The 27,864-nt window shown below is 40.1% G+C and overlaps 1 long non-coding RNA gene across 1 annotated transcript in view; it reads left to right on the top strand.

Moving 5' to 3' along the window:
* LOC121482770 overlaps nucleotides 1–27,864 on the top strand; it is a 325,637-nt gene that overhangs the window by 89,821 nt on the left and 207,952 nt on the right. The window contains exons 2-5 of the long non-coding RNA XR_005985619.1: nucleotides 17,275–17,398; nucleotides 18,049–18,348; nucleotides 19,549–19,757; nucleotides 23,961–24,055. This is a non-coding gene — a long non-coding RNA (uncharacterized LOC121482770). The remainder of the gene's footprint in view (nucleotides 1–17,274; nucleotides 17,399–18,048; nucleotides 18,349–19,548; nucleotides 19,758–23,960; nucleotides 24,056–27,864) is intronic.

The following is a 27,864-nucleotide window of genomic DNA, read 5'->3' as shown; positions in this document are numbered from 1 at the left end:
GGTAACAATCTGAGCCTCAGCTGAGACCACAGCCCAGCTCACGCCTTGGATGTGGCCTGGTAAAACCTGAGCCCAGGACTCAGGTCATCTGTGTCTGTACTCCTGACCCATGGAAACTGTAAGATAATAAGCTTGTGTTGTTTTGAGTCATTTTGTTTGTAGTAACTTGTTATACTGCAATAGAAAAGGAATACAGTATGGACATACTTTACTTCACCTGCCAAGCCCCCAGTGCTGTTGCTTCAGTATACAGAACAAAGTAATCCCTAGTCTCTTCCTCTTAGTAGGGTTTGGCGCACACTTGGATAACCAAAAACACTTATTGGCCAGCATCCTAAATAAAACATCATCGTGCTATATGTACTTTTAGCACCAAAAACAACTCCTGAAAGCTTTGAAGTTGCAGTTTTTCTTTTTTTTGGACCAGATCAAATTTTTTTTTTTTTTAATGGATCACTTCTTGCTAGCAGAACAAATAATCTAAGTGAGAATTTATTTGCTATGTATCTTTTGTAGCTGAATTGTTCCTTCGGTTGTGCATTTCAGTGTCCTCTTTCCCAGAATGACTGTATACTCCTTAGGCATGAGGATCTGTTGTCCATCTTGTTTGTATGATGTATCATCCTTGGCAAACGAGCTCATAGCACATACATAAAATAACATGGGTAGCATATATACTTGATTGTACCACCTTGATTCCTCACTTGGCACCCTGCGCAGTCTTGCTTTTCTTCATCTAGGTGAATATATTCAGTAAAAGTACCTCATCACATCTAGTTTGAAAGGGAAGGGGCCTAAGAGATCACCCAGTTCATTGCTCTCATGCTACAAATAAGTAGCAGAAAGTCAGAAAATTTTTTTTTAAACAAATGGCTTATTGAAATGCATTTTTAAAAATTAAATGTATTCTAGAGAACCTGGGAATGCCACAACTGAGAAAAAGAATGATTTAAAAAATCTTTTTGAAATTCAATAATTTTTGGCCCCAGGAAATATCTGCAGTGTGATAACCAGCGGCCAAGAGACTTCAATGAAAGACAAACAGCTCCCGAGGTGGTTTCTTCCTTATTATGTCAGAATCTTTGGTCGGCTGGGCACTTATCCATGCACAGGGAAGGCTTATGCTACTTGGAACAGTGGGTTAAATAACACAAAGAAAAATCTTTTAATTTAAAACAGAGCTCACCAGGGGCTGAATTTCTAACCATTTGGAGTTTAATAGAATGAAGTGCAGTACTCAAAGCTTTTAAACACAGTGCTTTTCCCATATATACTTCAGTTCTGTTTGACCTTCTCAAAACAACAGAAGTCGGTTTTTTACATTATTTTGGAGAATTGGGAGCTAACTCTAGAGTGACTCTCTTGTTCCTAAGACCTCCACAGGTTTTATCCAATCCGTTGAAATTATTTTTGGCTTTGCAATATTAAAACAAATGGAAAACAAAATGAAATTACCTCCCCAACCCCATTCAAACCTCTCCTTTGAGTAGCTGTTTTACATAAGTTAAATTGCAGTGGGTGCAAGCAGCGTTGTACAGAAGGTAGAAAATGTGGATTCCATTTAATGCCTTGTGGCCTGAGCTAGTCCTATACTTCCCATGGCCTCAGCCTGTTTTCTTGTAAAGTTAATAAGCATTTTAACTATTCAGATATATCCTGTTTTTAATTTTCTGGGAAAATCAGCATTGATTAAATGAAGACCAGTTCAGTCATCAACAGTGATAAAGCATCATCTTGGTTATTGTTTATGGCAGGGGTCAGCATAGCATTCCTGTAAAGGACAAGATACTGAATTATTTTTGGCTATGTGATTGCTACTCAACTCTGCCATTGTAGCACAAAAGCCATAAATGAAAGGACTACTTCCAATACAACTTTATTCCATTTCTTCTGTTTTTAGCCATAGGAGGTGATGGCAGGATTTAGCCCACAGGCTCCAGTTTACTGACCCATGTTCCACGGGTTACTTCCCAAGGACCCAAGATTGGACAAAACAAAACAAAACAAAACAAAACAAACCCAACAGGGATGTAAAGAGAGGATCTGGTGGTCTTTAGGGTCAGGTGTGATAGGATGAGCTACATTGGATAGTAGAACTCTTACATAAGTGTATGAGCTCAGGCCATTCACTCTCTGGTCTTAAGCTTCTATGCCCCCCAAAAAAGGGCAAAAAAGTGGCTTTTCTTGAGCACCATTGAAGTCCTCACTGTTTAGTTTACTCGTCACTACAGCTCTACAAGACAGCCAGTCTTCTGCTTTATTGCACATGAGAATCCACTGGGGAGCTGGGGAATGTCTCAGTGTCCATGCCCCACCCCTTACCATCTATTACATCAGAACCAGGAGAGGGGCTGGCTGGGCATCAGTGTTTAGAGAGGTTTACAACTGCATACCTTGGGCCACCAAGTTTAAGAACCAGTGTTATCAGGAAGGTATTCTTACCTTTGTTGTGTAGGGTTCACAGGGTTAAGATTGCCAAAGGATTTACACAAGAAAGCAGGCAAAGCATGTTTCAAACTCAGGTCATGAAAATTGCAGTGCTTGTGTGTTTTACTCACCATGTGATTTTGATTCAACAACCAAGTGAGATTGGAATTGTGAGCCAGTGAAAAACCCAAGATGTGTGTGTGTATTTTTAAAATTTTTTTAAAAAAATATTTTATTTTAGAGAGGTGGAGACAGGCAGAGGGAGAAGCAGGCTCCCTGCAGGGAGCCTGTTGTGGGACTGGATCCCAGGACCCTGGATCACGCCCTGAGCCAAAGGCTGATGATGCCCAACCACTGAGTCACCCAGGTGACTTGTGTGCATGTATTTTATAAACACTGCAGTACAATATATATTATCATTATCATCACCATTGTCATTGTTATTATTATTGGGCATTTACTGGAGTTGCTGTGTTAGTTGTCTGTGCTGCATAATATATTAGTATAAATAAAGCAATACTCACTTATTATCTCATATATTCTGGGATCAGAAGTCTGAGGAAGGCTTAGCTTACCTAGTCTCTCTGCTCAGGGTCTGACAGGGTCTCACTTTCCAGTAAGGTATTGGCTGGGGTTGTGTTCTCATCTGGAGACTGGACTAAGGATCTTTATCCACACTCTCTCAAATTGTTGGTAGAATTAATTTCTTTGTAGAATTAATGAGATACTCATGACATGTTGCTTCTTCAAGGTTAGCAAAAGAGCATCACTGTAGCTACCAGTCTCTGCTTTTAGGGAAAGTGATGGACTTCTTTATGGGGCTCACCAGACTAGGTGAGGCTTGCCAACAATTACCTCATTCTCTTAAAAAAAAAAAAGTAAAAAAAAAAAAAAAAAAAAGTAGACCATTTTTTAGAGAAATTTTAAGTACAGAGCAGAAATGAGAGGGAAGGTACAGAGATTTCCCATGTGCCCCCCCCATCTTCACACATGCATACCTTCTCCCACGCTACTTTGCCAACATCCCACAGCAGAGTGGTACTCTTGTTACAGTTGATGAACCTACATTGATATGTCATTATCACCCAAAATCCATAGTTTACATTAGAGTTCACTGTACATTCTGTGGATCTTGACAAACGAATAATCACATGTATCCATCATTAAGTGTTATGCGGTATAGTTTCAGTACCCTAAAAATCCTCTGCTCTGTCCACCTTTCCCTCTCCCTTAATTAACCCCTGGCAACCACTGATCTTTATATTTCTCTTTTATTTTGTCTTTTTTTTTTTTTTTTTTTTTTTAGAATGTCATATAGTTGGAGTCCTACAGTATGTAGCCTTTTTAGATTAGCTTCTTTCACCTAGTAATGTGCATTTATGATCCTCCATATCTTTTCGTGGCCTGATTGTTTTTTTCTCCCCCTTTGTTTTTTATTTTTTTTTTTAACTCAAAGTCAACTGTGTAAGGACTTTTTAATCTTGCAGTTTCCCTTCATCTTGCCATATAACCTAACCAAACCTGATCATGGGAATGATATCCTATGGTGGTGTCAGGGGGAGGGGATTATATAGAGCCGTACAAAAGGACAGTGGGAGCTGTGGGGGCCAACTTAGAGTTTTGTCTACTCCCCTTGGGAAGAAGAGCAGGAATGATTGGCAGCACTTTCCAAAACGGAAGCCCCCAGGAGCTCTGCTTTAACTCTATATGCAGTTCATGAGCCAACCCACAGTGTTCCACCGATAACTCCATTACTCTGCAGATAGCACCAGCCCTTGACCAATGTTGGGATCTGAGGCTCCCTACTCAGTGGTTTGTCTTTTAACCTATTTAAGGGGCAAAATAAGCACAGCATGATTTTCCAGTTCAAAAAGGTTTGGAGAAACCCCAAGTACTTTTTAGTGTGTGGTCAGTGCAGTGAACCACTTTGGGCAAAGTGGAAGGAAAAAGTGCCTCTAGCAGGATGAACAGTGAAGAGAGAGGGACATCACGGAAGCAGTTCTGTTCTAACCATACCATCGTTTGATTGGCAGAGGGTGTTCCTGTTGAAACAAATGCTGCTTGGACAAAGATGGGAGTTGGTGTCTGCTCCCTTGAGATGATCTGAGTTTGTCCACAGGTGATAGTACGACTTGTAACAGCTGCCTGTATACTTGATTATGTTGACTAAAACTTGAATGCTCACCATCACTAACTGCTGGGCTTGGAACCCCTTAGCAACTGGTGGTGATGGCGAGCTGTAGAGACACAGGAGAGACAGAAGAAGTGGAATCATTTTATCAGGCCTGTGTGAATTGCACTTTTGCCAATAGTTTCCCATTTTGTCCAGTCACTGAATCCATTCTCCAAGTTGGCAGTGATTTATGAAAGGTTTTTGTTCCCAATCCAAAGGACACAAGTCCCAGAGACCCTCCCAGATGGTCACATCCATTTGTATTTGTTCTCAGAAAGCTTCCTTCTCTCTGTACTGGACAGTACTCTTTCGGTTCTGCCTAAAGTGAGGGCATGACGTTCGATGAGTATGCTCTGGGCATCTTAGATACTGAGCAGAATGCCAGGGCTCAGGGGCGCTTTGGCCTCAAGGGGCTGGCTGTCCTATACGTGGGAGGAGGACCCTGGATGCAGGGATGAGCAAAGGCTGGGGGAGCAGAGGGGAAGGAGCATCTAACACCTCTGGGGAGATGAGGGACACTATTCTATTTAACATCCCTTTGGGTGCCTGCTGCTGTTTTCCAGTGAGGATGAGTATGATGTGTTAGGTGCTGGCTCTATCGCACCAAAGAGCAGAAAGCAGCAAAGATGGGAAACCCCAGACCCCTGGTGAGAATCTGGTTTCCTGTACCATGAGCTCATTTAGCAGCTTCAGTCTTTGGACTTGCAGAGAACTTTCCATGGTAATTTGCATCTGGAGATAGGGATTGAAAGAAGGATCTGGAAATCACCTTTTCAAGCTTAAGAGCCACTTGAAGAAATCCTTTAATACCTAAGGGCAGGGGTTGGCAACTGCAGCCTCTTCTGTTGCCTGTTATGGTATGGCCCACAGCCTAAGAATGGATTTAGCATTTTGAATTGTTTGAAAAAAATCAAAAGAAAATATTATATAAAAATGACATGTGAAAATTACATGAAAGTCAGATTTCATTGTCTAAAAATAAAGTTTTATTGGAACCTAGCCACACCCACTTGTTTTTATATACTGTCCATGGCTCTGCTGGAAGAGCAGCAGGGTTGAGTAGTTGGTACAGTGACAGTGAAACCTGCAGAGCCTGAAGTATTTATTGTCTGGCCCTTTACGGAATGACTTTGCTAACCTCTGCCTTAGATCATGGGATAAAATAAGTGGAACAAAACATACACAACTTGTAAGGATAAGTGGAACAAAACATTCTGCCAATCTGTAAGATGAGTAGAACAAAAACATACACCACTGTAAGTGTGGCTTGCAAAGCCTGGTCAGTAACTGATGATAAAAAGATTGGCAAGAGGTTGGGAAATGTGACTACATTTAAAATAAAATCAATTTCAACATTTATATCTACCAGTGCCAATTCAAATATAGAGAAGAAAACAAACAAAACCCTAATGTTTCTGATTCTGGCAAGAATTCAGGGTAATTGGGGCCATTGGACGTGTTATCTGATCACATCCAAGCATGCTTCTTCTGGAAAACTATGGAGATGATAAAGGAGTGACCCATAAGTTTGAAAGTCAACCAAGGCTCCATTTCACCCTGAAAACAAATCGACCTAGGTGCTGAACCATTTGAACACTGAAGATCTATTTTTCTCTCCTTTTCCTCTAATACTCCTGCTTTTTTATCTTGAGTGATCTGTTTGCATTGTGGTTTATTCATGTGATAATATATTTATTGATCACCCGCCATTTGTCCAGCACTGTCTCAGCACTGGCGATTTACCAGGGAACAGTTCAAATTCTTGTCCTGATGGCGCTTATAGTCTAGCAGGGAAGTCAGAAAAAGCCACAAGTTATTGTTATGTGACTTGTGCCTTTTTACAATCGATAATAAGTAAAATACACTGCATGTTTGGTAGTAAAGAGAGACAAGAAAAAAGTACAGTGGGTGAGGAGTACAGTGCATGCACATACAGGTTGGGCTGTTTAGCAATTTTAGGCAAAGGGCCTAAAATTGCCAGTGGTGATGGGAGGCTCCTGAGAAGGGTCTTACTAGTTGTCTCGAATGATCAGTACTAGCACCAATAAACATCTGAGAGTATCTGAGTGTCCCCAGGTAAGCCAGCAACTAGCTCAAACACATAGGAAAAATAGGATGGTGTGGAAATATCCAGAAGGCACTGGAAAAGCTCTCTAATTCCTACCCCGCTGACTTCAAATTGAAGATACTTCTACAAGCCTTTTGTAGACATAACTTTTCAAGTGAATTACTGTGACAGAATGAATCCAGGCAGCATTAAATGACGAGTGAAATGGACACAGCCTGGCTGTGAGATCGATTGCTCCTTTCTGTGCTGTTGTCCGATAGTGGAGACAGTCCCTGGGTCCTCTGGGAGGACTCATTATCCTGGCCCCAAAAGACCTCGCCTAAGAAAAATCTTTTCAAAGATCTAGAAGCCCCTCCAAATGGGATTTAGATGGATTTGAATAAGGTTCAGTACATAACTGTGAAACTCTGCAAAATTGAGCTTTCTTAAATACTTTATGTTGACTTCTGTACTGAGTAGAACACTTCATGATGATCTTGAAGTAGCAAATTAAGAAGATTCATTTAGCTTTGTCTTGCTCTGTAAGTAATTTTCTGAGCTTATATGCTCAGTTTCATTGCTTGAAATCACTTTGAGCATGTAAAGTGTGTATCAATATACACACATAAACATATCTACATAAATATGATATATTAAAAAAAATCTAAAAATGTGCTTAATGTATTATATGTATAATGTTACATGTAATTACATAGATATCCAGTTATATTCTTTTTTTTTTTTTTTTTTTTAATTTATTTACGATAGTCACAGAGAGAGAGAGAGAGAGGCAGAGACACAGGCAGAGGGAGAAGCAGGCTCCATGCACTGGGAGCCCGATGTGGGATTCGATCCCGGGTCTCCAGGATCGCGCCCTGGGCCAAAGGCAGGCGCCAAACCGCTGCGCCACCCAGGGATCCCTCCAGTTATATTCTGATAATTAATTATTTGTGATATATCTGTTTTCAACCAGATAAATAGAAATACCATATATAATGTGAAATGTGTATCAAAATATATTTTTATTAAATACAGGGGACTGGAGTAGATATATAATGAGGATACATTTATGAGAAGTATTTCCCTGGCTTGTTTTGGAAATATATTTTTCAAAGCTGAGCAAGGAACTAGAATTTAATTTATTTCCTGAAAGGAGTTGATGTTATTTGAATAAAAGATAAACAGACTTTCCCATTGGGTATGAAATGTAATTTGTAATGTAAATTTTGGGGGAAATGGTTATTTTTCTTTTCTAGGAACCTAAACAATTTTTAGAGGGGCTCTGTGTTCTCTTTGGAAAATTAATAGAGATAACACAGTCATTCAAAGGAAAGTTAAAGTTTGAAACAAGCCAGTTCCACAGATTAAGACATCCTCCTAAGAAGTGGCCCAGGTGGCTTGGGAGGGGCCTCCATCTGACCCATGTCTCCTTTCTGATGCTCATCGGTGCCTTTGTACAAATAACAAAGGGCAGAAAGTCTTTGTGGAAATCTTTGCTGTAGGCTGAGAAACAAATGATGCTATATTAAAGCATCATAACTGGATGCAATCTTTTTATTAAGTACCATATATGTGTGATACTGTATCCAAAATTTAAAACTTTCAGTGTTGGACAGAGGGATCATTGATTTTTGTCCTCCTAACTTCAGTGTAAATGAAAACCATCTGAAAATTCGCTAGCTCTTTTCCAGTTATTACCTCTGTAATTATTTCCTTCTCCCCAAGTTTCTGGGTGATGATAGCCTAGAGTCATTTTGGGGAGCCTGGTCCCTATCCCTCCTTGCCTAGAGATCTTGATGTTCTGGCCTGGGATGTGGCATAGCCATCAGGATTTTTGCTTTGCCCACCAGGATCCTAACATTCTGGCATTCTCACTTTGCAGGAGAACTACAGTCATCCATGGCTTCTCAGGGCCTCAGCAAACAGCACTTAATCTTTGTGATTCTCACCCCATTGATTAAAAAAAGTGACTCCCTTTACTCGAATGACAAAGCAATCAGTGCTGGAGTTAATTGGAATCTTACAGCCTTGAACGTGTACCATTTGGGCATTTCTTTTTTATGGAGAATCCAAAATTAGCTAACGCCATGGAATGCACATTTGTAATACAAGGGGTGTGAGAGAGAGATGATTTGCCAGTGAAGAGGAGTGATGGCAGGAATTGTATTCCCTTTCAATTTCAGGTTTGGGTTGCTAACTGCCTCTGATTCAGGAAGAAAAGAAGGCAGGCAGCTATGGCACCTCCAAGGTGCTGCTGGCATTGTCCCAAATATTGCTGGGAAGTTGGGTGAGGTGGGTACCTACCAGCTCACCTTCTCTCCTTGTCTCAGTTGCTGTGGAGTAGATAAGAAAATGGGCTTGAACAGCAGATATCTCAGCCAGACAGGGCAGCTTCAAAAAAGATGTAACTTGTCCTTCCCTAACCTGTCTCTTGGTTTTCCCATCTCCATCATTAAGAGATGCTGAGAGTCCCTGCCCCTGTGTAGCAAGACCTAAATGAACTCACAAATGAAAGCCCTGAACAGGGTGTGAGGCATGCAGTAATTGCTCAATAAATGCAGAAATTACTATTTTGGTACAACCCTTTATTTTTTTGGGTGGTAACAAAGCTGCTTTTAGGATGTCAAGATTTTTTTCTTTTTTTCTCTTTCAAAGGAAGGTGAGGCTATGGAGTTAAAATTAAAAAACGCATACATGTGAAGTGTAGGTGTTAATTGGAACAAGAGATCTTCAGAAAATTGCTTCAAATGGAGCTCTGTAGACAATTGGAAGTGGTAGTGTTACTCTGTCATGGGTGTGTTCCAGCCTTCAGCCTGGTGTTTCTGGAATGGTGAACTTTGTACTTTCCTTCTCAAGCTCAAACATACCATTCTTTCAGTGATCCCTGGGTGGTTCAGTGGTTTAGTGCCTGCCTTTGGCCTGGGACGTGATCCTGGGGTCCTGGGATCGAGTCCTGCGTCAGGCTCCCTGCGTGAAGCCTGCTTCTCCCTCTGCCTGCCTCTGTCTCTCTGTGTGTCTCTCATAAATAAATAAATGAATAATTAAAAGAAACAAACATGCCATCCTTTCTGTTCATGGCTTTTCCACCAGGGCTGAGACATTACTCATAACACTGTTTTGCTGTAGGTGCTTGGACTTCTAGCACTTCTTTAACTGTGTGTTTTGGGTTTTTTTTCTCTCCTACTTACTCTGTTAAATTGAGTCCCCTCTCTTGATGCCATTTCTTTCTAAGTCTGGAAACACTGTTGACAGGAAATGTTCTGTCTTTCTTAGCATTTACACAAACGTCAAGTGCAGAATTAGGCATGCTATGATCATTGCTCTATGAGTGGCCTCAGCTTTGTTTTTATTCCATTCACTAAATGATATGTTGAACAGCCCTTGAACCTAAGACTTAGGACATTGTTAATGCCTTATACCACTTGTACTTCTTTAACCCTTCTGCCTTCTTGCGTCCAAGTACCCCAAAAATCTGGTGTTTGAAATTTTCATTCCCTTTAATTTTCTTGCTGTTTTTTTTTAATTTTTAATTTTAAGGATTTTATTTATCTATTTAAGAGAGAGTGCAGGACAGAGAGCACTAGTGGTAGGGGAGGTGGAGAGGGAGAGGGAGAAGCAGACTTCTCACTGAGCAAGGAGTCCCACACACAGAGCTCAACATGAGTATCCATCCCAAGACCCCAGGATCATGACCTGAGTTGAAAGCAGATTGAGTAACTGACTGAACTACCCAGGCATCCCATTCTTGCTGTTTTTATTAAATGCATATGTATACCTAAGAAAAATGTAGTTTACTTTTTTTTTCTTTTTGTATTTCATATAGAGAATATCATGGGGACTTGCTTTTTTCACTCAACCTTTACTTCTTTTTTTTTTTTTTTAAATGTTTATTTTTTTTTAATTTTTGTTTATTTATGATAGTCAGAGAGAGAGAGAGAGAGGCAGAGACACAGGCAGAGGGAGAAGCAGGCTCCATGCACCGGGAGCCTGACGTGGGATTCGATCCCGGGTCTCCAGGATCGCGCCCTGGGCCAAAGGCAGGCGCCAAACCGCTGTGCCACCCAGGGATCCCTCAACCTTTATTTCTAAGGTTTTTCTAAGATATAGTTCAATTAAACTTGACTCTCATAAGATAATTCACTGGGGAGCTCTGCCATGATGATTTATCCATTCTCCTGTCATAGGGTATCAGAGTTTTTAGACTTTGCTTTTATAAACAACGCTGCTGGGAATGTATTCTCAGGTATGAATCCTAGCACACATGTGCAAAGCTACTCTTGGATTGTAGTCAAGCATGGAATAGCTGGGTGAACGAAGGCACCAAATTGTTTTCCTAAGAGCTGACATGACTTTATATGCTTACTAGCGAGGTGTTTTGGTCCCTTAGAATGAAGGGGTAGACTACTCTTCTGATTCAGATAATACTCCTTACTACTGCTTGGATCCCCTCCTCCGCCAAACCATATCCACTGCTTGGGGCGCATACTACCCTCTTTGTACTCACAGTGACTGTGTAAGGCAGGTATCATTTTCATTTTGCAGAGAGGGAAGGTATAGCTGATGGATGAAATGTAATCAAGAATTGACCCAGAGTAAGTAGATCCCAGACTTTTCAGTCCATTTGATCCTTTGATGGTCTCTTTTGAGGAAGCCAAAAGGACATTTTCAAGGTCAACACTTTGCAGATTCACTTTTCCTATCTTTCTGAACATCTGAACATCTGCCTTCCTGGGATTGCAGGATTTGAAGGGTAGAAGCAGCTGGGGTGGTTTTAAGCTGAAAGCACATCTGTAGCCAGGGAACTCACTGCAGTAGTGTTTCTAGGTTTTCCCAAGTATCCTTCACTTTCAGGTAGTGATGGAGGCCTAGAGCCGAGGATAGGATGGCATGAATTATGTGTGAATGTCTTAACCTGAATGGATCCTCTCTTTTATAATAAAACCCATTTGGACACCTGTGTGATTCCCAAGCCACCCTTTATGCTGTATGTATTTTTCCAGAGTATCTCTAGGCTGTCAGGATCATTTCCTAGTGTGTATGATGTGCTCTAAGAGAAGGCCTAGTAAAATAGTATCACTGTACATATTGGTTAGTAGCAAATCCAGGAGAGACTGACTCTGCTTCATATCGTTACTATGTTATCTTTTTTGGTAGCAAATTATAGACTGGTCCTGTCTTAATTTGCGTTTGAAGTCTGTTTTCCATTAAAAGAGCAATACCTTGTTGTTAGGATCAAAACAATGAAAAACAGACAACAGTAAAAAGGGGGGTAACAACATTTATGGTTTGTACCACTTGAAGACTACTGCTGACAATTTAGTGACTCTCTTTCCTGTGTTTTTATTTATTTATCATTATTATTTTTAAAGATTTGATTTATTTATTCATGAGAGGCACAGAGAGAGAGAGGCAGAGACATAGGCAGAGGGAGAAGCAGGCTCCCTGTGGGGAGCCTAATGAGGGACTCGATCCCGGGACTCCAGGATCATGCCCTGAGCCAAAGGCAGATGCTCATCCACTGAGCCACCCAGGCATCCCATTTTCTGGTCTTTTTAAAAATCTATACTCTAAGATTGTGATTACAGGAAATATGTAATTCTGTATATTTCATTTAATATTATAATGCGTTTCTCCTTGTTTTTACATCTCCTCTCAAATGCTGAATTTAATGGCAGCATAATTTCCTAAATAATTTCTTCTACCTTTCCCTGTAATATTTCCTTCTTTTTGATCTGCTTCAAGGATTTTAGTAAATTATGGTCCACGAAGTTAATGCACTTAAGTAGAATCTTGGATAGTATGGTTTGTTTCTGTGATCTGAATGCATCATACATACATGATACTGGAAATGAGAGGTGGCTAATTAGTAACATGAATGAGGACATGGCAGGTTTTGTGGTATAGGGCCCGAACAGTCCAGACTAGTAGTTCTCAGACATGTACATCAGCCTCACTTGGGGAGCTTGTTAAGACAGGTGCCTGGGCACGATCAGCAGTACCCAAACTGTGGAAAGAACCAAGATGTCCATTGATGGATGAGTGGGTAAAGAAGATGTGGTATATTTAGACACATATGAATGTATAATGGAGTATTACTCAGCCATCCAAAAGAATGAAATCTTGCCATTTGCAACAACGTGGATGGAGCTAGAGAGTATTATGGTAAGTGAAATAAGTCAGAGCAAGACAGATAAATGATTTCATTCCTATGTGGAATTTAAGAAACAAAACAGATGAAAATAGGGAAAGGAAAAATAAAATCAGAGAGGGAAGCAAACCATAAGAGACTCTTAAATATAGAGAACAAACTGAGGGTTATGGGAGGGGAGGTGGGTGGGGGGATGGGTTAACTGAGTGATGGGCATTAAGGAGGGCACGTGATGAAATGAGCATTGCATGTTTTTATGTGGGTGATGAATCACTGGATTCTGCTCCTGAAAGCAGTGTTGTATTATTGCTAACTAACTTGAATTTAAATAAAAGCAAAATGAAAAAACAGCCAGATGCCTGGACACACCGTCCCATTGATTCTGATCCTCTAGGTCTGTGGTGGGACCTGTAGATTTGCATTTCTAACAAGCTTCCAACTTGTGTAGTTGCAGCTGGCCCATTGAGTTGCTCTGATATACAAAACTGTGTCTTTTGGTTTATGGTAATAATTTTTACACACCTAACTGCTGTTGGTAATAAATGAAGGCAAACAATGTTAGTAAACCTTGTGCAAGGGTCTCAGACCTTACTGGTCACTAGATGGCATTTATTGTGGGAGAGATCAAGTTAATGTACAGTTGAATTAACATTAAAAATTGAAGCTAAACTTTCAGGACCCTTTTGCACTAATTTTCTTGCTTTACCATGAAGAGAGGGTTAAGCTTTTTCTTAATTGTTTCTAGCCCCCAAATTAATGATTACTTTTTTGCCATCACCAGTTGGGGTTCTTGGCCATTTCTTTGAAATGCTTTCTTAGATGTCACACTGAGCGTAAGGCAGAAAATCTTTCAGAATCTTTTAAGGTCTCCCCTTTTGAGCATCTGAGCCTCCCTGCTTAACTATGTGCAAAAACCCTCTGCTTGGGGATTATGCAGGGAAAATTTGAAGCTGGGTGTGGACCACGCCCATTCCCCTAGCAGCAGCTGTGGCTCAAGAGAATGAAAAACAGTATTTCATAAATGAATTATGCAAATATGATGTGGATTTGGGGGTGGAGTCTGATTGTCTCCAAAAGCAGAATGCAAATTACTTGTTTGTGCACATTTTCTGTTCTGGGCACAGTTGCCTTCCTAGTACAAAATGTGCTATTGGCGACTTACGCTGTACCTCCACAAGCAAACCCGTGATCCGCAAATGCCATGTTTCAAAAGTTCTTTTTAGTGTATTCTCTCCTATGGTAGGATGTGGGCTGCGTACACTGAGGACTGATGTTTTCCAAGACCCCTGAGGATATGAAAACCGTGGGCAGTTTCCCACTCTGCTTGCAGATTCTCTTTTATGTTTTCAGGCAGAAAGCCCCGTGGAACTGAACATAATTATTTTTTATTTTGTCTTCATCACACAAGGGGTTCTTTCAGTAAAGCGACTTCCAGTCTGTTGGGGCAAAATGGATCTTTTTGCTCCCCTTGAGTTTTATGGGCCTGAATGACAAAATAATCCCTTATAAAACAGTCATTTTGGTTTTTTTGAGACAAACTTTGCGGACCCCTCCGTTTGGCATGGGCTCACTGTGAGAACGCAAAGCGAAAATTCAGCCCTGAGTGTTTTGGACTAGCTTGGAATATTATAATGTCTTTGGAGACTGAGTAGCCAGTATAAAGCTCTCTCCAGGGAAGATTTCATTTGAAGAAAGAGGGGAAGGAACGTTGCATCGTGGCTCTTTTGAGATTCTAGGATTATCCCCACCAAAAAAAAAGGTAGTTTCCCTAGCAACAAGAGATAAGAGAAAATGCTCATAAATTTCCCCCACCTACTCATTTAAAAAAACGCAATGAAGCAGATGGTTTGGATAATGCAGGTATTGCAGAGTCTAATTTACTCAGTGTCGATAGAAGGAGCATAAATATTGAAGTGTTTGTGCTCTGCAGTTTGCAAAACTGCAGCCTGACAACTCTTTCAAAGATGAGAGCTTTCCAAAGATCCAGCCTCTCGATCAATAATCCAAACGGGATGTTGGCAAAGAGAAAGCTTCAGAAGACCAAAATCGCTTGGCATGTGCAAAGGGGATGGATAGGCAGGGCAAAAAATTCAGCATGGTTGGGCAACAGAGATGAAAGCAGGCAAGGCTGTGTCAGAAGGATAGCTCGAAAGAAACAGAGATCCAGTGTTCAGAATTGTAAACCTTTGGGTTTCAGCAAGAAATATTAACAAAATCCATTCATTTTATGTGGCCATGCAGCGTTTTGTTGGACAATGTCCTCTGCTTTCAAATGATGTTGCTTTATTGAGGCTCTTTTGTACTTACTTCACCAGGTTGATGGTTTTTCTTGGCTGAACCCCACTACGTTAATGGTGGAGATGCATTTCTTGGCTTTACAACTGATGCTGTTTCTCTCATGTATGTAGAGGTGCATGAGAAGGCAGGAGAGCTTCCGGTCTCAGGTGGGAAAGGGCTAGTAGATGAAAATTTTCTACTGATAGAAATGGAAAGGCTCTTTGTTGCTTGCATTGTAAATTATTAAAAATGATTTCTGGCTTGTGTTTGTGCAGAATGAAAATTTCGGCTCCTTTAATATTTATTTGATGCCTCTAACCTAGATCTACACTGTGCTCAGACAAATATGTGATATGTGGATCAACAATTTTATATTAAGCAAGAATAAGAGTCAAGTTTGGAAATTTTAAAATGAAATTTGGAAACATCTATCTCTGTCTCTATCATCTTTTTATCTATGTCAGTAAGATATCCACCTGGATCATTTATATCTTCCTAAGGTATACAGATTTTGGGACACCTAGATGGCTCAGTCAGTTGAGTGTCTGACTCTTGATTTTGGTTCCTCATGGTCATGAGGTCGAGCCCCAAGTTAGGCTCTACGCTCAGCGTGGAGTCAGCTTGGATTGTCTCTCTCCCCCAATTCCTCTATTCCTCTCTCTGCTACTCCTGCTCTATCTCTCTCAAATAAATAAAACCTTTAAAAAAAGGGAATACTTGTGGTTTATGTATACAATGGAATATTACTCAGCCATTAGAAACGACAAATACCCACCATCTGCTTCAACGTGGATGGAACTGGAGGGTATTATGCTGAGTGAAGTAAGTCAATCGGAGCAGGACAAACAGTATATGTTCTCATTCATTTGGGGAATATAAATAATAGTGAAAGGGAATATAAGGGATGGGAGAAGAAATGTGTGGGAATTATCAGCAAGGGAGACAGAACATAAAGACTCCTAACTCTGAGAAACGAACTAGGGGTGGTGGAAGGGGAGGAGGGCGGGGGGTGGGGATGAATGGGTGACGGGCACTGAGGGGAGCACTTGACGGGATGAGCACTGGGTGTTATTCTGTATGTCGGTAAATTGAACACCAATAAAAAAATAAATTTATTATAAAAAGGAATACAGATTTATTTTCCTTTTATATGCATTAAGATAATATACTTAAACCCATTCTTTAGTTTATTCCAGATAAATGCCACAGGAAGATATCAGATAATCCTGACCTAATAATGAAATAGATAAGATAGTTGGGCAGACAGAATGGCTGTGTTTCAGCGCTTATTGACCTCAGTACAGTGGTTTTTTGTTTGTTTGTTTTTGGCTGAAGTTCCTATTCTTTGGTGAATCCAGGAGGCTTTCATGGAGATTTGCTGCATCTGGAGTAGTTCCAGATAATTGTCAAGTGTGACTGATAAACACTATTTAATTTCCTCTCTTTAAGAAATAGTTGAATGTATGTTGATAGTTACATCAAAAATGTCTCAATTTTCCATTTTATGAGGGCCCTTGCTTGCCTCTTAAAGGATTCATGCCTTCTTTCTCATCTCAGGTGCATCCTTAGGGGATGAATACTTTGGGTTCTCCCTACAGAACCTGCTTCGTCCTTTGGCTCTGATCAATCATGCTTATTTATTAGGCAAGATGATTAAAGTGGTGGAGAGCATGGAAAAATAATCCTCCAGATGGCAAGCTTTCCAGTCCACATTGATGAAGGCTTTTGGGAAGCCTCCAATTTGTATTTTATTTTATTTTATTGTTTCAGGGATCAACATGTATTATTTCATGGATGAAACGAGACTTTGGACTGAAGATAAACTAATTTACTGCAACTCTTAACGGCCACAATAGATGGTTGAGGGCATCGAGATTGCACTAAAATCTCTTTAAATAGGTAGCTAATGGATTGTTGCTTTTTTGGCTGTGAACAAATGAATGCATCAAAAATATGATTTATATTTGCAGTTTGGATTTTGGGGCACACTCATATAATAGGCCTGATGCTAGCTAGATATTCACACTGGCATGTAAATTTTAGGCTATTGTGTATATACCTCCATGGGATAGCGTTGTCCTAGTATGAGAATGTAAATGCAAAGTGGTTGTGTGACAGGGATTCAGATGTGTTGACTAATGTGCATTTATGGGGTCTCTGAAAATCATTTTCCAAGATACATGTATTTCTTTCCATTCACAGATATGTGCCTTGCTTGAGTATTATGAATGTCTTCCAGTGATGACTTTTTGACATACTTTTGAAACAGGATGGCCAGAAAATTTGCCTGAAAGATGTTTGAGCCTGTGTCATTCCATGGAGCCAGGTAATAATTAGAGGAATTTGGGCTAGTATTATTTGAACAAGTCTTTCAGAAATAATGAGGAAGGAATCAAGGTCTTGATGAGTTGCATGAGTCAGTTCTATCTTTTTCAGTTTTGCTTTTATGACATCCTACTTTATTATCGATTGATTTTTAAAGATTTTATTTATTTGAGAGAGAGGAGGAGAGAGAGAGCATGAGCACGGTGGAGGGGCAGACAGAGGGGGAGAAGCAGACTCCCTCCTGAGCAAGGAGCCTGACATGGGCCTCGATCCCAGAACCTGAGATCACGACCTGAGCTTCATGAAAGCAGATGCTTAACTGACTGAGCCACCCAGGCGCCTGACATCCTATTTTAAATAGATGGCAAATATTGATTTGCAGTCCAATCAATATTTAGGATTAGATGTCTTCATTACAAGTTTAGCTCTGACAGGGCGTTATGCTCCTCTCCTGGACTCATGTCTGTCTATATTACTTTTTTACTTATTTTTAGAATTATGTCCATATTCTTTGAAACTGCGTGTCCCCCTCCTGATTGTTCCCTTATCTATCCTATTTCATGTTTAAGTTATGAGGCTCTTAGGAGCTCATTGCTTCAGTGCACACAGTGGAAAATAACTGGAAGGTTTCCTCTTGGTTTTGGTTTACAGGAGCCAAACATTCTCGCAAAAATAGAAGACTCTTTCTAGAAAGAAAACTTGGGAAAGTGTGTAGATTGAGGAGAGATGGTTCTCCCAAGAAAGTAGAAAATATTTGATGGGGCCCCAGGAGGAGGAGAAGTGGAGGTGTGCATAGAAATGCTTTCCAGAAGAGGCCCATCCCTGACTGTCCAGACTCCAGATGGCTGAGTGGGGAAGTCGGTGGAGGGAGCCTTTGAAGGCTCTGTAGACACTTTGATGACTCACTGACATCAACGACAACAAGAACATCTGGGAAATCCCCTCCTTCAGGTATGGACATAGGTCTGCGGGATAGCAGGAAGTGAGGCTGCTTCTGTGACCCCAGTGTGCTAGAGGGATTTGGGGGTTAAGATGTTCAGGCTGGTCCAGGTAAATATTTCTCCTCTTCTGTGTCAGAGCCCCAGTCTTTTCTCATTAAAGCTCTGACTGACTTAGAAGTCAGGCTGCATGTTCAGTGTCTTTGCACCTCTGCCATTTGGAAAATGAAAACACAGGCCTTATTTTCAGTATAATCTGCCCTGTGGTTGCTGCAGATGTGTTCTAATTTGGTAGATAGCTATCCTGAACATATTTTTTGCAAAGCTTCTAATACCATCCAGAGAATTCCTCCTGCAGTTAATCCTTGTCACCATTGTTGTCACCTCTCCAAGCATCACCTTCCACCTGTGTGCCCCATTAACCACAGGTGTAATGCGTGTAACTGTGACACCCACCCCTGCCAGGAATGATCAGTATCCTATGTTTGACCGGTGATCAGGCCCCTAATTCTGTCAGACTATACTGAGGCTCTGCTTTCTGGCTCACTGTTGGTCCCAAGCATCTTAGGTCAGATACTCTAGGAAGTAGGGACTGAACAAATAGCTTATGAGAAATATTTTGTTAGAGAAATCATAGGGTCACACAGACAGTGGAAAGTGGAATATGGGGGCAGAATTGTGGTCTCTCCAAACATGTCCTGAAACTACAAACTATGAATATGTTTGTCTTACATGGCAAAAGGGAATTAAGGATGTCTAATGCGGATGAGGCAAGGCAGACCATGCTCACAGATAGTGAGCCTGAGATTCCCCAACCCCTCATTGGTCGCTGCAGTGGTGGCTCAGCCAAAAAATGGCTGACAGCCTCAGGGAAAGATGAGGCCAAGGGAACCTGAGGTGATACATAAGGCATGCTATCTGTATCGAGAAGAGGAAAGGGAAGAAGAGATTAGATATTTTAGGGCAGGTCTGTAAATGATACTAATCTTGGGACCCCTCCAGGAAGGTTTTCACAAACATGTATTTCAGGAGAAAACAATCCTGGTTCTCTTTAAAAATACCTTATTTTTAAAGAATTCTTTTCTTTTTAAAATTGCTTTTATATTTACAGCCTATCTCTATTCCATAAATACTGGTATGGCAGTGGATGAGGTGAAGCCATATATTTAAGACTTTCTGCTATATTCTTTTTCTCCATCTTGTCTTCCTTCAGCTGGTGATTTGTAGCTCTGGTGCTGTCCCCAGGAGCTGAATCATGTGCCTTCCCTATCAGCGTTTCATGCTGCTGATAATGCATGCTTCCTCTTAGCCCAGAATGCCTACGTCAAGATTTGGGATTTCTGACTCAACTGGACAGTCTTGCGCATAACCCCCAAGCTTCTGAAGGCAGGATCTCCATGTTCTTCACCATCTGCTTTTCAGGTATTCTGTTGGATTTCTACTTCTGCATGGTCGCTCCTTTTCCTTGATAATTTGGAGTGTTACCATTATTATTTTTCTAGCTAAGCTTTTCATTGTAAAATGAGGCATATGTACAGAAAACTACACAAAAAGCACATACAAGGTTATATGGCAAGCACCCTTCTAAGTAAGACACCTGTCATAGAACATCAAGGGACTCTAGCAGCTCCATTATGTGCCCCTTCCTAGTCATACCCATTCTGTTCCCCACCTACATGTATACACTATGCTAACTTTTATAGTAATTACTTCCTTTAATTTTTGTATAGTTCTGTGCCCCAGATACGCATCCCTAGACATGATAGGTCTTGTCTACTTTTATAGTTTGATATCTTTTAAATTGCACTTAACCTACAATTTTCTACTCCATTGCTTTTTCCATTGTTGTTCCCTATACTTTATCTGCCAAGGAACCTGGGTTGGACCTGTTGCATTTCCCAAAGTTTGGATGTTGCCAGTAGCTTGCTTACTCATGGTACCGTCAATGTATTTCCTACAGCTGGATATAGAGACTTCATCAGACACATGTTCAATCTGCTTGGCAAGACTCTGTGTGCTATTGAATTCTGTCCTCTGAAGCTACAGTGCTGACTTTGGTGGTTTGTTTTTTCTTTTTTTTGCTTGTGATGGAAGCAGCTATTAACATGCTGGGTCTGTTAATTCATTGAAGGTTGCGCAATGGTGACACTAATTCTATCATTTTGTTTACATTTATTACTTATAGTAACATTATAAAGAATGACTTGTTCTCATCTATTTTCAGTTGCCCAAAGGTATAATTCAGATAAGAAGGGCAGGATAAATACTTGATTCTTCAACTGTATCAGTTTTTAAGGTCATGCATTGTTTTCTTACAATATTTAGAAAGTGATCAATTAATTTTTAAAAGTTTAGTTGTTAACTCCTGCTTTTAAACAGATAGGTTTCCATCTTTTCCAATTTTCGTTCTTACTGTTGTTCACATTGTCTTGTCTATGGCTGTTGACAGCCTCTTCATGTTGACTCCTGCGTCATCTTGACACTCTCACGATCATTAGTGGCTTTCTTGATGTTGGATATTATAAGCTCTTTGAAGTCATCTTGTATATTTTCTGCCCCGCTGGGAACTCTCTTCCTTTCAACTCTCAATTGGTTTTGTGGTTAAGAAATTGTTCATACAAAGGGAGACAGAACATGGGAGACTCCTAACTCTGGGAAATGAACTAGGGGTGGTGGAAGAGGAGGTGGGCAGGGGGTGGGGGGTGACTGGGTGATGGGCACTGAGGGGGGCACTTGAGGGGATGAGCACTGGGTGTTATTCTATATGTTGGCAAATTGAACAATAAAAAATAAATTTATTAAAAAAATTGTTCATACAGTGTTTACTAGCAGCCTTGTTGATGTCAGATTTGGTCAATGTAAAGATCATGGGTCATGTTTACCTTCCTCGAATATCTTAATTATATCATTCCATTTTTTATTGGAATAAAGCCTTGCTGTCAAGTCTGATAATGATGATCTAATTTTATTTCCATTGTGTGTCACTTTACTTTTTCCTATAAACCTACAGGATTCTTTTCTTTTTTCTTTTTTTTAATAGTTTATAAAGTTAACATTCAAAGCCACAGAGATGAGATGCATTTCCATTTTTTAAAAAAAATATTTATTTATGAGAGATACAGAGAGAGAGAGGCAGAGACACAGGCAGAGAGAGAAAAAGCAGGCTCCATGCAGGGAGCCCGACACGGGACTTGATCCCCGGGTCTCTAGGATCAAACCCTGGGCTGAAGGTGGTGCTAAACCGCTGAGCCACCCGGGCTGCCCGATTCTTTTTTTTTTTTTCTTCAAAATACAGCAATTTTACAGTTGGTTGTTCAGAGTTAGTATTTTCAGGGATGTTACTTGCTGCTTCAGTATGTCATTTCAAATCTTTATTGTGAAAAATTTCCTTGAATTATTTTTAGTATTTGTTGCCTTGTTTTGGTTTTTTTCTTCAGGGATTCCTATTGTCAACATGTTGGATCTTCTTTGCTATTTAAATATTTGTCACATTTAGTCAGATTCTTTTCTCTCTTCAAACTTTTAGAGTTTGAAAATTTCCTTTCGTCTTTCATTTCTCACGTCACTTTTTGTTTATTCTTTTGTGTTTTTTTTCTAGTTTTTTTCTTATTTGAAAATTTTTTTCTTATTTGTAGTTGTCTTGGGTTCTGTCATGTTTTTGAGAGCTTTTATTTCTGATTTATATTGTACTTTCATGTTACGTGTCATTTTTATTAGTGTCTTCTAGTTCTTTTTGAAGTAGCAAATTGTGGTTTTCAAGTGATTTATAAGGATGTATTTTCTGTCATGCTTTGCATGTTTGTGGGAAGATTATTCTGCTCCATATTCTTTTTTCTTATAATAAATTTAAGTCAGATTTAATTATGATCCTTTTTTATTAATTTTCACATGAAATTAGTTTTCTCAACTTTTAGAAGTAGATGTGTTCAGAATAGCATTGTAACTTCATAGATCTCCCTGTTCTGTTGTTTTCATGTCAGTTACAGAAATTTATGAGTTCACTGGCCACTCTCTTTTCTGCCTCTCTTGTCCCTGTCCTGCTGAATTTGGATTCCATTCCCTGTGTGGGGTCTCTGGCCTGAAGGGAACCCTGGTGGGTCAATTTCAAGAGTGTGTGTGGGCCAGACTGCCCCAGACCCTTCAGGCTTGCATGGATGTCTTGTACTCATTTGCTATTGAGTTGGACAAAATCTTCTCAATTCCAGCTGCTTTTCTCAAATTGGCCCACTGTGCTTGCTAATGAAAATCTACTAGCTCTCTTGGAATTCCCTCTGTTTATAAGTCTCCCAGAATCCCTGATTTTTTCCTTGGCTTCCTCCACAGAGACACTGATTCTCAAGTCTTGTAGTTTGGGGTGCGTGGATATATGGTGTCACTGGAGTTTGCTCTGAATATGGTGCATACATTCATGGTTTTGTTATCTGGTTGTTCTGTCCATTTTTATGCACAGATTTGGGGATATTCAGTAATTAAACCACTGCTGTGGCTGCTTCTTCCCCAAATCCAATTGGGACATTATTAATTTTGTGGCCATGCATTAATTTAATGAACACGGTCAGTCACAGAGCCTTCACAAAATGAGTTCAAACCTCATCCCCAGGCAGGCATTGTGATCCATTGTTATAATCTAATAAAGTCAAACCCTGAACTCAGACAAGGTAAGAATAGGAAGAACAGGCAGTGATCTCAGTGTGTGTGTAAATGAATGTGAATGAAAGGGCACAAGTAAGGCATGTGGGGGGCCTTCAACAGATCTACAGACACTATGCTCACAGAGAGAAACAATCATGGAGCATGAAGTCTGTCCTCAGCCCTGTCCTGGAAGCCAGAGATGAGTGGATGAAGAGCCCAAGGTTTATGCCTTCCACGTGCTGTCAGTCAGAAGAGACAACAGGATTTAGAGTCAGGAGGATTCATCAGTTAAGTATTCCTTTTCTCCAGATTGAAATGGAGAAAAACAATAGGAAAAATGAAAAAAACAATGCAGAGCCCTGTGCTAGGAATTTAATTAAATCCTTACCGAAGCTGGATTTTTTCAGTGTTTCTCTTTGTGTGATTAAAGGTGGAGGGTTTAAGGGACTTGTGGCCCAGAAGTAGACCCTGTTTTGATATGTAGTCAGCTCAGAGAGATAGGAAAGGAAAGAAGTAAGCACTGTAGTCTATAAAACTACCGCTGGAAAGGATCCTTCCTCTCATTGTTGGCATATGCCCTGTTTGAGGAAATGAAATATACTGTGTGTGTGTGTGTGTGTGTGTGCATGCACAGGTGCATGAATGTTTTTTTTTTTTGGTGGCATTTGGTGCCGTAGTCCAATAATTGTCCATAGGAGAATCTGGGAAAATACATTGCCCTGACCGTACCTGCATTGATGAGGAGACCAAGGATCTTAGGGAGCCCTTTTGGTATGATTTTCATCCAGAGATGAAATGAATTAAAGAGTTGGCCTGGGGAAATCCACCTGTTATTATTTTGGAGAAGGTGTGGTAAAGGGCCCAGCTGATACTTCTCCACATATGTGTGCTGGATGATTGTGGCTTAGGGGAGCATGGATCAAAGTATGGAAAGATTCTCTAATGTGGTATGTCGACCTGGGCATTCAGAATTTATTCTCTTCCCTATGCCAGACTACAACATTTAGCATGAATCCATCCTGTGGCCTTCCTTGGCAGTGAAGAATATTCATTTGGGAAACTTCAGTTTCAGGTGTTCCTGTGCTTAGGTAAGTGTAATTGCCTTTTTGTCTCTCTCCTCTTGGTCTTCTGTCTTTGTTCGTATTTCTCAAGAAATGACATGAGGGCAGAAGGCGGATGAGAAAAAGAAGGGAAGGACGTGATTGATGACATTAGTGGGAAAAACCCTTCCCGGCAGACTCATTTTTATGGCTGGTTTAAGTGATATGTGGAAGGTTTACTCAGAAGACAGTTTTATTTAGGGAATGAGATTCTCTCTGTATTATCTAATTAGCCAGGTCATACACCATCTGTTTTTGTGAAGCTGTTTGCATTAAAAAATCACCCAGTTTTTTTTTTTTTTAAACTCTAACCTGTTTCAGAGGAACAAATAGGAGAATAAGCCATTCAGGGAAAACAGCTGAGAAGTTAATGCTTTAGGTTTGGTAAAGTTGAATGCACTCTAGAAATAGCCTGAGTGTAACAATACAAAGTAAATAAATAAATGTTTGGTGAAGTATATATACCCTTATTTGTTCATTTACAGATTTGCAGGTGATCCTTATAACCTTTTGGAATAAGGCAAAAGATACATGTAGGGTGGTATTCAGGTTAACGGGTAAAGTAGAAGGCTTGGTATGATTCGACAAGATTCAATACATTACAACAAGTGCAAACACTTTAAAAGGTTGCTTTGGATTTATGTATTTGTTGCATTGAGAGTGCAGGCATGCGTGCATGCATGTGTGTATCTCTAGGCTTGCATAGTGTGGACCTGGATTTTAATAGTGAAGTGTTCTAGTTAGGTGGAAACTGCCATTCCAGTGTCTGGAGCTATTTTCAGGAACATGTGGTTGTCCCTAAGGCAGTGAGAAACATCTATTTTACATATAGGAAAGATGCAGGTGAGGACGTAGTAGATTAGAAATATGCTATGCCTTTCTTGTGTTTTCTCTCTGAGAGAACAGTGTCAGCAAGTTTTCTAAAAATCATTGTCAAACAAACAGCTTTTTACTGGACACCTATTATGTGCTAGGCACTATAGTAAAATATCCACTGCTATTGATCTGCTCCCTCATAACCCCTCAGACATGAGAGGTTATGGAAAATATTCTGGGAAGGATACTGTGTTAGAGAAAATATTATCTCAAACAGTGCTCCAATCATCATTTGGAAATGATGTTTCCAAAGCAAAAAAGGAGATAGTCTTATAGGCAATGCTTTGCACAATTATTGAGAACAACCCATCATTGCTTTTGAGATGTTCCAGTGTGAAAGGCCCTAAATCTTTTATCCGTGACTAGGCATTATTGCTCAGTTATATCCAGCTCATGATGAGGAATCTACTCCATGCCACACTCAACTGTTGTACAGCACAGTATTCTAGAAAGCATGAGTTAGAGAAGTATTTCATAATGGCAACAGAGTGAGGAGGAGGCGGTTTCTGACCAATTAAACAGAGATCAGTCATCAGATTCTAATAACTTCATGAACATTTTGCTAGCATTCACGCTTCTTTCCAGCACTTGGGGAAGGTTGTAGGAAAGTCACATTTTAAAATGCCACAAGGGTAAATATATTGAGTTTAAAACAATTCCCGTGTGATCTAACTGAAACTGTTACTGGATGCTGGGTCACTCTACTAAAATTCAGTTTAAAATTTGTCCAGCAAGACAGTCCTCTTAGGGAGACAAGGCAAGGTGATGTCCTAGAAGCTTTTTGTCAGTAGAATTGGATTTCAGTATTTTTGCTAAAATGCCTCATTTTTATTTGTTTCAGAGCTTTCCAAAAAGCCCCTTGTGGGACTGCTAGAGCTGGTTTTAAAAGGCCAAGTTAACTTATTGGAGATAATAGTTATTATGGCTTCCTACTGGGTGCGAGGACCCTTCTCTGCACTGTCTCAGATTCTGTCGTCTTCTCCATAACTCTGTCTTTGATCTTCTGGGGTCTCTTTGAAGCTGCTGTCATCTTTGATTTTGATGCGCTGTTCTTGAGTCATTGTTTGATTCCTTGGAAAAGGCAAAAAAGGCTTATGTTCTTCTGTGTCTGTTTTTCTTTTCTTTTGCAAAGTTTACATGCAGTTGTCTTAATGCTGGTCTCTTCCACCCAACATGGGGAAAGCTTGCTTTGAAGGTGGTGGGAGCCCCATGTGTGAGGGGAATTAATGGATGTGTGAAAGAAATTGGGCCCTGTGCGAGTGCATTCTCCATTGGTTTGGTCTCTCTCTCTCTCTTTCTCTCTATCTGACTCTCCCTTCTTACTGTCCTGCCCTCCCTTGCTGCCAACACTGTCTTTTTGTTGTGATTGGTATTAGAAAATCCCAGTCCACTTTAAAAATGCAGGTGTCAATGACCATATTATTTTAGTAGATGAGGAATGTTCTGTGGTAGAAGATAGGTGACAGATTAAAAGCAGTTTTGGAAGGAGGTGCTGACCTGGGGCTTCTAAGGGATCAGGTAGGTTGGCATGTGGGGTGTGGGCAGCTCTGTGTTACACTGATTTCATTTTCAGAGTAGTAGAAGTTATAATGTGGGTTATTATCAAAAAGCCACAAATAGTGTTGTGAGGCAAATCTTACTCCCTATAAACAACTTAGTTTTTCTTAAAATCTAACTGTGCACATGAATCGGGAGAATAAACCTTGGTCACCCTTGGTCATATTTGGCCTGTGGGCTCTACTTTGTTGATCTACACTAAAGGAACCCATTTGCAGAGACTATGGGATTATTATTCATAGTAGTAACTGTAATAATAATAATAATTCTAAGAGTATTAACTATTGAAATATTATTATAATATTGTGGTTATGTTATTTTAATAACCTTTATAATGCTAATCATGTGCCATGTATTACTGTAAGCATTTGACGTTCATTATTTATAGAGGTGTACAACCATCACCATCATCTAGTTTTAGAACAATTTTATCATCCCTAAGAGGAACTCTATACCCATTAGCTATCCCCCTTCATGTCTGCAATTCCTTCAGACCCCTGGCAACCACTAAACTATTTTCTGTCTCTGCTTTGCCTATTCTGGACATTTCATATACAAGGAGTCATACAATATGTGATCCTTTGTGTCTGGCTTCTTTCACTTGGCATCATGTTTTCACGGTGCATCCATGTTGTATCACATTGGTGCTTCACTCCTGTTTGTGAACAAATAGCACTCCATTGTGTGCATAGACCACATTTTGTGTATCCATTCATTAATTGATGGCTGCTTGGTTGTTTCTACTTTTTGGCTGTTATGAATAATGCAGCCAGGAACATTTGTGTTCAGGCTCTTGTGTGAACATGTTTTCATTCCTCCTGGGGACATATTTAGGAGTGGAACTATTGGGTTGCATGGTGACTCCACTTTTGAGTTTTTGAGGAGCTGCCAGACTGTTTTCCACAGCAGCTGCGTCATTTTACATTCCCATTAGTAACAGTACAGGAGGGCTCTGCTTTCTTCACGTCCTCCCCAGCACATAGCCTAATGAGGTGCTCTTTAGTGTGAGAATATGTGACAGGTGGCTGAGTGGGAGGGGAAATGCAATCATATGTTTATTTTGATGACAAAGTGAGTGGCTTTGGCAGATAAAATGACACTGTGGGCTGGGACCTGAATCACAGGTATGCTTAAAGTGAACTCTAACCTCTCATCATCTGTTAGCTCTTTTGTAAAGGATTACGTGTAAACATAAGCTCTACCTAAAATGATTAAAATTATTACCCAAAAGCTCTTCGGTACATATTTTTGGGAGTGTAAGCCTTATTTTCCTTTATATCATTTTCTGTAATTACAGGTAGAATAAAATAAAATGCAGCATCCCACGTTTACAATTTAATAACTAATTTAATAAAGCTGACCAA

This window comes from Vulpes lagopus, chromosome X (genome assembly GCF_018345385.1).
Source record: "Vulpes lagopus strain Blue_001 chromosome X, ASM1834538v1, whole genome shotgun sequence".
In the NCBI taxonomy this organism is placed as follows: domain Eukaryota; kingdom Metazoa; phylum Chordata; class Mammalia; order Carnivora; family Canidae; genus Vulpes; species Vulpes lagopus.
The sequence above is the reverse complement of the archived record's forward strand: the minus strand, read 5'-3'. Positions and strand labels throughout refer to the sequence as shown.